This window comes from Rhyacophila brunnea, unplaced genomic scaffold, assembly GCF_057557595.1.
Source record: "Rhyacophila brunnea isolate RB1 unplaced genomic scaffold, BYU_Rbru_1.0 scaffold_10, whole genome shotgun sequence".
Taxonomy (NCBI): Eukaryota; Metazoa; Arthropoda; class Insecta; order Trichoptera; family Rhyacophilidae; genus Rhyacophila; species Rhyacophila brunnea.
In genome coordinates, this window is record NW_028232752.1 from 45344503 (window position 1) to 45354502 (window position 10000).

A 10000-nucleotide genomic window follows, 5' to 3' on the forward strand; every position below is an offset into this window, starting at 1 on the left:
ATTTAAACTAGCTTAGGTTAGGTTAGGTAAGGTTAGGTTAGGTTAGGTTAGGTTAGGTTAGGTTAGGTTAGGTTAGGTTAGGTTAGGTTAGGTTAGGTTAGGTTAGGTTAGGTTAGGTTAGGTTAGGTTAGGTTAGGTTAGGTTAGGTTAGGTTAGGTTAGGTCAGGTTAGGTTTATGTAATATTAGGTTGGGTTAAGTTGGCTAACGAACGTCGTCGACGAGAGCGCCGTTTAAAGCGAGACATCCGTCGTCGACGACGAGGTCGCTGCTTCGGCCGTCGACGACGGACGAGAGCGCCGCTTAAAGCGTGACACGGGCCCGCCTGGCCAGCTAAATCTGAGTCCCGCCGGCATCGTGCACTTCACACGTCCCACTCGTCGAAATGAAGACAATGAAATTTAATTATCTTACGATTACGTTCATGCCTTATGACGATATAATATTGATATTTCATAATAATATAATATGATGGATGTAAAAAAAAAAGATTTTTTTTTTATTTATTTAAATTAGCTTAGGTTAGGTTAGGTAAGGTTTATTTTAATTTTTTTTTTTTTTTTTTTTTTAATTCTTCGTTATATATATAATGTTAATAATATGATGGATGTAAAAAAAAAGATTTTTTTTTTTAATTTAAACTAGCTTAGGTTAGGTTAGGTAAGGTTAGGTTAGGTTAGGTTAGGTTAGGTTAGGTTAGGTTAGGTTAGGTTAGGTTTGGTTAGGTTAGGTTAGGTTAGGTTAGGTTAGGTCAGGTTAGGTTTATGTAAGGTTAGGTTGGGTTTAGTTGGCGAACGAACGTCGTCGACGAGAGCGCCGTTTAAAGCGAGACATCGCCGTTTCGGCCGTCGACGACGCACGAGAGGGCCGCTTAGAGCGCGACACGTGGCCCGCCTGGCGAGCTAAATCGTCGTGCATCGTGCACTTCACGTCCGACTCTCGCCGCGTTCGGCGGCGTGCGTATTATGACGATATTATGTTATCGACATGTCAACGGTATATGATATCTATCATAATAATATATGTTGGATGAAAAATAATGAAAAATTATTTTAACATCAAATTTTACCGCTAGAACTCGCCCTCGCGCTTTACTTACCTATTCCTATGTTGAACGTCGAAATGAAGACAATGAAATATTCTTTCAGGTGAGGCGTATCGGGCGCATTTAAAATGATCAGTGACACGCTCGTTGATCACGTTTATGCCCTATAACGATATGATATTGATATTTTTTTATGGTATTCATCATAATAATAAATGATGTATGAAAAAAAAAATTGGTTAGTTTAGGTTAGGTTAGGTCACGTTAGGTATGATTAGGTTAGGTTAGGTTAGTTTTTGTTTAGGATAGGTTAGGTTAGTTTTTGTTTAGGTTAGGTTTGTTTTTGTTTAGGTTAGTTTTTGCTTAGGTTAGGTTAGTTTTTGTTTAGGTTAGTTTAGGTTAGGTTAGGTTAGTTTAAGTTAGGTTAGGTTAGTTTTTGTTTAGGTTAGGTTAGGTTAGTTTTTGTTTAGGTAAGGTTAGGTAAGGTTAGATTAGGTAAGGTTAGGTTAGGTTTAGTTTAGGTTAGGTTGTGTTAGGTTAGGTAAGGTTATGTTAGGTTATGTTAGGTTAGGTTAGGTGAGGTGAGGTTAGGTCAGGTCAGCGAACGGACGTAGTCGACGAGAGCGCAGCTTTTAGCGAGACATGGGCCCTCCTGGCTAGCTAAATCTGCGTCCCTCCGGCATGTCAAGTAGACGATGCCGGCGGGACGCAGATTTAGCTAGCCAGGAGGGCCCATGGCTCGCTTAAAGCGGCGCTCTCGTCGACTACGTTCGATCGCTAACCTGACCTAACCTCACCTCACCTAACCTAACCTAACATAACCTAACATAACCTTACCTTACCTAACACAACCTAACCTAAACTAAACCTAACCTAACCTAACCTTACCTAATCTAACCTTACCTAACCTAACCTAAACAAAAACTAACCTAACCTAAACTAACCTAATCTAACCTAAACTAACCTAACCTAACCTAACCTAACCTAACCTAACCTAACCTAACCTAACCTAACATAATATTACCTAATTTTTTTTTTCATACATCATATCTTATCATGATGGAAAAAAAAATTAGAAATTTAAAAAAAAAAAATTAACCAAACAAATTACCAAAATATATATTCGCAATTCGCAATTCGAAATTTCAAATGAAAGATTAAACCCAAAGAGAATCGTCAATTTTGCCTTTTGTAGTGATATTTCGGTCACGCGGTCGGTAGTACGGCGCTTTATCAATGCTATGCTACATTTTGTTTGGCACTCTTGACGGTTTGCGAACGAAGTACGAGACCGCGGCTTAAAGCGAGACATGCATCGACGACGCACGAGAGCGCGACACGTGGCCCGCCTGGCGAGCTAAATCGTCGTGCATCGTGCACTTCACGTCCGCCTCTCGCCGGTTCGGCGGCGTGCGTATTATGACGATAATATGTTATCGATATATGATATCTATCATAATATTGTATGATGGATGAAAAAAAAATGTTTTTTTTTTTTCAATTTAAATTAGATAGGGTTTAGGTTAGATAAGGTTAGGTGAGGTTTATTTAAATTTTTTTTATTTCTGCTTTTATTGAATTCCTTGGTTTTTCGTACGAGGGTTATTACTTCACTATTACATTGTTCATATTTCATTTACATTATTAACAGTACGGCGCTTTATCAATACTATGCTACATTTTGTTTGGCACTCTTGACGGTTTGCGAACGAAGTACGAGACCGCGGCTTAAAGCGAGACATGCATCGACGACGCACGAGAGCGCGACACGTGGCCCGCCTGGCGAGCTAAATCGTCGTGCATCGTGCACTTCACGTCCGACTCTCGCCGGTTCGGCGGCGTGCGTATTATGACGATAATATGGTTAGGTTAGGTCAGGTTAGGTTTATGTAAGGTTAGGTTGGGTTAAGTTGGCGAACGAACGTCGTCGACGAGAGCGCCGTTTAAAGCGAGACATCCTTCGACGACGAGGTCGCTGCTTCGGCCGTCGACGACGGACGAGAGCGCCGCTTAAAGCGTGACACGGGCCCGCCTGGCCAGCTAAATCTGAGTCCCGCCGGCATCGTGCACTTCACACGTCCCACTCTCGCCGGTTCGTGCGTATTTAAACGACATTATATTATCGTTATGTCAATGGTATATTATACCTATCATAATAATGTATGATGAATGAAAAGAAATGAAAAATTATTTCAACATCAAATTATACCGCTAGAACTAGACAATGAAATTATCTTACGATTACGTTCATGCCTTATGACGATATAATATTGATATTTCATAATAATATAATATGATGGATGTAAAAAAAAAGATTTTTTTTTTTTTATTTTAATTAGCTTAGGTTAGGTTAGGTAAGGTTAGGTTAGGTTAGGTTAGGTTAGGTTAGGTTAGGTTAGGTTAGGTTAGGTTAGGTTAGGTTAGGTTAGGTTAGGTTAGGTTAGGTTAGGTTAGGTTAGGTTAGGTTAGGTTAGGTTAGGTTAGGTTAGGTCAGGTTAGGTTTATGTAATATTAGGTTGGGTTAAGTTGGCTAACGAACGTCGTCGACGAGAGCGCCGTTTAAAGCGAGACATCCGTCGTCGACGACGAGGTCGCTGCTTCGGCCGTCGACGACGGACGAGAGCGCCGCTTAAAGCGTGACACGGGCCCGCCTGGCCAGCTAAATCTGAGTCCCGCCGGCATCGTGCACTTCACACGTCCCACTCGTCGAAATGAAGACAATGAAATTTAATTATCTTACGATTACGTTCATGCCTTATGACGATATAATATTGATATTTCATAATAATATAATATGATGGATGTAAAAAAAAAAGATTTTTTTTTTATTTATTTAAATTAGCTTAGGTTAGGTTAGGTAAGGTTTATTTTAATTTTTTTTTTTTTTTTTTTTTTAATTCTTCGTTATATATATAATGTTAATAATATGATGGATGTAAAAAAAAAGATTTTTTTTTTTAATTTAAACTAGCTTAGGTTAGGTTAGGTAAGGTTAGGTTAGGTTAGGTTAGGTTAGGTTAGGTTAGGTTAGGTTAGGTTAGGTTTGGTTAGGTTAGGTTAGGTTAGGTTAGGTTAGGTCAGGTTAGGTTTATGTAAGGTTAGGTTGGGTTTAGTTGGCGAACGAACGTCGTCGACGAGAGCGCCGTTTAAAGCGAGACATCGCCGTTTCGGCCGTCGACGACGCACGAGAGGGCCGCTTAGAGCGCGACACGTGGCCCGCCTGGCGAGCTAAATCGTCGTGCATCGTGCACTTCACGTCCGACTCTCGCCGCGTTCGGCGGCGTGCGTATTATGACGATATTATGTTATCGACATGTCAACGGTATATGATATCTATCATAATAATATATGTTGGATGAAAAATAATGAAAAATTATTTTAACATCAAATTTTACCGCTAGAACTCGCCCTCGCGCTTTACTTACCTATTCCTATGTTGAACGTCGAAATGAAGACAATGAAATATTCTTTCAGGTGAGGCGTATCGGGCGCATTTAAAATGATCAGTGACACGCTCGTTGATCACGTTTATGCCCTATAACGATATGATATTGATATTTTTTTATGGTATTCATCATAATAATAAATGATGTATGAAAAAAAAAATTGGTTAGTTTAGGTTAGGTTAGGTCACGTTAGGTATGATTAGGTTAGGTTAGGTTAGTTTTTGTTTAGGATAGGTTAGGTTAGTTTTTGTTTAGGTTAGGTTTGTTTTTGTTTAGGTTAGTTTTTGCTTAGGTTAGGTTAGTTTTTGTTTAGGTTAGTTTAGGTTAGGTTAGGTTAGTTTAAGTTAGGTTAGGTTAGTTTTTGTTTAGGTTAGGTTAGGTTAGTTTTTGTTTAGGTAAGGTTAGGTAAGGTTAGATTAGGTAAGGTTAGGTTAGGTTTAGTTTAGGTTAGGTTGTGTTAGGTTAGGTAAGGTTATGTTAGGTTATGTTAGGTTAGGTTAGGTGAGGTGAGGTTAGGTCAGGTCAGCGAACGGACGTAGTCGACGAGAGCGCAGCTTTTAGCGAGACATGGGCCCTCCTGGCTAGCTAAATCTGCGTCCCTCCGGCATGTCAAGTAGACGATGCCGGCGGGACGCAGATTTAGCTAGCCAGGAGGGCCCATGGCTCGCTTAAAGCGGCGCTCTCGTCGACTACGTTCGATCGCTAACCTGACCTAACCTCACCTCACCTAACCTAACCTAACATAACCTAACATAACCTTACCTTACCTAACACAACCTAACCTAAACTAAACCTAACCTAACCTAACCTTACCTAATCTAACCTTACCTAACCTAACCTAAACAAAAACTAACCTAACCTAAACTAACCTAATCTAACCTAAACTAACCTAACCTAACCTAACCTAACCTAACCTAACCTAACCTAACCTAACCTAACATAATATTACCTAATTTTTTTTTTCATACATCATATCTTATCATGATGGAAAAAAAAATTAGAAATTTAAAAAAAAAAAATTAACCAAACAAATTACCAAAATATATATTCGCAATTCGCAATTCGAAATTTCAAATGAAAGATTAAACCCAAAGAGAATCGTCAATTTTGCCTTTTGTAGTGATATTTCGGTCACGCGGTCGGTAGTACGGCGCTTTATCAATGCTATGCTACATTTTGTTTGGCACTCTTGACGGTTTGCGAACGAAGTACGAGACCGCGGCTTAAAGCGAGACATGCATCGACGACGCACGAGAGCGCGACACGTGGCCCGCCTGGCGAGCTAAATCGTCGTGCATCGTGCACTTCACGTCCGCCTCTCGCCGGTTCGGCGGCGTGCGTATTATGACGATAATATGTTATCGATATATGATATCTATCATAATATTGTATGATGGATGAAAAAAAAATGTTTTTTTTTTTTCAATTTAAATTAGATAGGGTTTAGGTTAGATAAGGTTAGGTGAGGTTTATTTAAATTTTTTTTATTTCTGCTTTTATTGAATTCCTTGGTTTTTCGTACGAGGGTTATTACTTCACTATTACATTGTTCATATTTCATTTACATTATTAACAGTACGGCGCTTTATCAATACTATGCTACATTTTGTTTGGCACTCTTGACGGTTTGCGAACGAAGTACGAGACCGCGGCTTAAAGCGAGACATGCATCGACGACGCACGAGAGCGCGACACGTGGCCCGCCTGGCGAGCTAAATCGTCGTGCATCGTGCACTTCACGTCCGACTCTCGCCGGTTCGGCGGCGTGCGTATTATGACGATAATATGGTTAGGTTAGGTCAGGTTAGGTTTATGTAAGGTTAGGTTGGGTTAAGTTGGCGAACGAACGTCGTCGACGAGAGCGCCGTTTAAAGCGAGACATCCTTCGACGACGAGGTCGCTGCTTCGGCCGTCGACGACGGACGAGAGCGCCGCTTAAAGCGTGACACGGGCCCGCCTGGCCAGCTAAATCTGAGTCCCGCCGGCATCGTGCACTTCACACGTCCCACTCTCGCCGGTTCGTGCGTATTTAAACGACATTATATTATCGTTATGTCAATGGTATATTATACCTATCATAATAATGTATGATGAATGAAAAGAAATGAAAAATTATTTCAACATCAAATTATACCGCTAGAACTAGACAATGAAATTATCTTACGATTACGTTCATGCCTTATGACGATATAATATTGATATTTCATAATAATATAATATGATGGATGTAAAAAAAAAGATTTTTTTTTTTTTATTTTAATTAGCTTAGGTTAGGTTAGGTAAGGTTAGGTAAGGTTTATTTTAATTTTTTTTTTTTTTTTTTTTTTTTTTTTTTTAATTCTTCGTTATATATATATAATGTTAATAATATGATGGATGTAAAAAAAAAGATTTTTTTTTTTTTTATTTAAATTAGCTTAGGTTAGGTTAGGTAAGGTTAGGTTAGGTTAGGTTAGTTTTTGTGTTTGGGTTAGGTTAGGTTAGTTTAGGTTAGGTTAGGTCTGCGAACGAACGTCGTCGACGAGAGCGCCGTTTAAAGCGAGACATCGCCGTTTCGGCCGTCGACGACGCACGAGAGGGCCGCTTAGAGCGCGACACGTGGCCCGCCTGGCGAGCTTAATCGTCGTGCATCGTGCACTTCACGTCCGACTCTCGCCGCGTTCGGCGGCGTGCGTATTATGACGATATTATGTTATCGACATGTCAACGGTATATGATATCTATCATAATAATATATGTTGGATGAAAAATAATGAAAAATTATTTTAACATCAAATTTTACCGCTAGAACTCGCCCTCGCGCTTTACTTACCTATTCCTATGTTGAACGTCGAAATGAAGACAATGAAATATTCTTTCAGGTGAGGCGTATCGGGCGCATTTAAAATGATCAGTGACACGCTCGTTGATCACGTTTATGCCCTATAACGATATGATATTGATATTTTTTTATGGTATTCATCATAATAATAAATGATGTATGAAAAAAAAAATTGGTTAGTTTAGGTTAGGTTAGGTCACGTTAGGTATGATTAGGTTAGGTTAGGTTAGTTTTTGTTTAGGATAGGTTAGGTTAGTTTTTGTTTAGGTTAGGTTTGTTTTTGTTTAGGTTAGTTTTTGCTTAGGTTAGGTTAGTTTTTGTTTAGGTTAGTTTAGGTTAGGTTAGGTTAGTTTAAGTTAGGTTAGGTTAGTTTTTGTTTAGGTTAGGTTAGGTTAGTTTTTGTTTAGGTAAGGTTAGGTAAGGTTAGATTAGGTAAGGTTAGGTTAGGTTTAGTTTAGGTTAGGTTGTGTTAGGTTAGGTAAGGTTATGTTAGGTTAGGTTAGGTGAGGTGAGGTTAGGTCAGGTCAGCGAACGGACGTAGTCGACGAGAGCGCAGCTTTTAGCGAGACATGGGCCCTCCTGGCTAGCTAAATCTGCGTCCCTCCGGCATGTCAAGTAGACGATGCCGGCGGGACGCAGATTTAGCTAGCCAGGAGGGCCCATGGCTCGCTTAAAGCGGCGCTCTCGTCGACTACGTTCTTTCGCTAACCTGACCTAACCTCACCTCACCTAACCTAACCTAACATAACCTAACATAACCTTACCTTACCTAACACAACCTAACCTAAGCTAAACCTAACCTAACCTTACCTAATCTAACCTTACCTAACCTAACCTAAACAAAAACTAACCTAACCTCAACTAACCTAATCTAACCTAAACTAACCTAACCTAACCTAACCTAACCTAACCTAACATAATATAACCTAATTTTTTTTTTCATACATCATATCTTATCATGATGGAAAAAAAAATTAGAAATTTAAAAAAAAAAATTTAACCAAACAAATTACCAAAATATATATTCGCAATTCGCAATTTGAAATTTCAAATGAAAGATTAAACCTAAAGAGAATCGTCAATTTCGCCTTTTGTAGTGATATTTCGGTCACGCGGTCGGTAGTGCGGCGCTTTATCAATGCTATGCTACATTTTGTTTGGCACTCTTGACGGTTTGCGAACGAAGTACGAGACCGAGACGAGACCGTACGAGACGAAGTACGAGACCGCGTCCGCCTGGCAAGCTATATTTGCGTCGTATCGGCATTTCAGCCCACCCTCGACCGTTCGGTGGCGAGCGTAATATAACGTTCTCATAATGATATTTATTTCAATGGTTTTATATCATTCATAATGATGGATGAAAAAAAAAAAAAAAAAAAAAAAAAATTGAAATTAAAAAAAAAAAATTATCCAAATTACCAAAATATATATTCGCAATTCGCAATTCGAAATTTCAAATGAAAGATTAAACCTAAAGAGAATCGTCACCTTCGCCTTTTGTAGTGTTATTTCGGTTACGCGGCCGGTAGTGCGCCGCGTTTACACTATAATGTGTGAGGGAAAATGTACGCAGGAGAGAACTGTACGATAAAATAATGGCGACGGATTATTGCGCTACCCAACATTGCCGTGTCCGTATTCGTTGTTGTTGTCGTCTGGGTCTCTCCCCTCATCCATCGTATGTATAGCAGTGGGTTGTCGTCTTTGACAAGACTTCCTTCACGGCGTTCGCAAACTGCGGCGGCCATTCGGCCGCGTCGGCGGTACATTTGCGAGACGAGACACTCACCCGGCGTGCGATTATATTTCGTCGCCGCGGCCTATGCGATCGCATCACTCTGGAGTTCCGCGCTAGCAGAATCATCCTGTCGAGTGACGGCGGACGGCGTTTCAGCCTCCGTCGCTCCGTTTACCGCGCCGACGGCGTGCGTTTTCGGTGTGCACGTTTTACGATGGGAAATTGAGAAACGCGGAGCACGATCTCGTGCTCTGTGCGTATGTATGCATACAATCCGTTGTATCTCGTGCGTCGGCACGTTAAAAATCGAAAGAGAGAGCCAGCGTCGCCCGCCGGGTGACTCCGGTGCGCGTTCGCGTGTGACGTGTGGATCGCGGGTGTCGGCGCGCCCAGTGCGCGCGCGCCCGCGGCCTCGCAGAGCAGCTCCCTGGTTGATCCTGCCAGTAATCATATGCTTGTCTCAAAGACTAAGCCATGCAAGTCTCAGTATGAGCCTAATTAAGGTGAAACCGCGAATGGCTCAATATATCAGTTTTGGTTCCTTAGATCGTACACAGTTACTTGGATAACTGTGGCAATTCTAGAGCTAATACATGCAAACGTAATTCTGAACGGGAACGTGAGGAATGCTTTTATTAGATCAAAAACCAATCGGCGGTCGGCGCTCGCGTCGTCCGTCGCTCTTCGAGATGACTCTAGATAACTTTGAGCTGATCGCACGGTCTAGCACCGGCGACGCATCTTTCAAATGTCTGCCTTATCAACTGTCGATGGTAGTTTATGCGACTACCATGGTTGTCACGGGTAACGGGGAATCAGGGTTCGATTCCGGAGAGGGAGCCTGAGAAACGGCTACCACATCCACGGAAGGCAGCAGGCGCGCAAATTACCCACTCCCGGCACGGGGAGGTAGTGACGAAAAATAACGATACGGGACTCGTCCGAGGCC

At 41.2% G+C, this 10000-nt stretch overlaps 1 non-coding gene across 1 annotated transcript in view; it reads left to right on the forward strand.

The window, feature by feature from the left end:
• Positions 1 to 9475: 9475 nt before the first annotated feature.
• The window catches only part of LOC147079320 (small subunit ribosomal RNA), a 1944-nt gene continuing 1419 nt past the window's right edge, over positions 9476 to 10000 (forward strand). The window contains exon 1 of the ribosomal RNA XR_015071713.1: positions 9476 to 10000. This exon is cut by the window's right edge and continues 1419 nt beyond it. This is a non-coding gene — a ribosomal RNA (small subunit ribosomal RNA).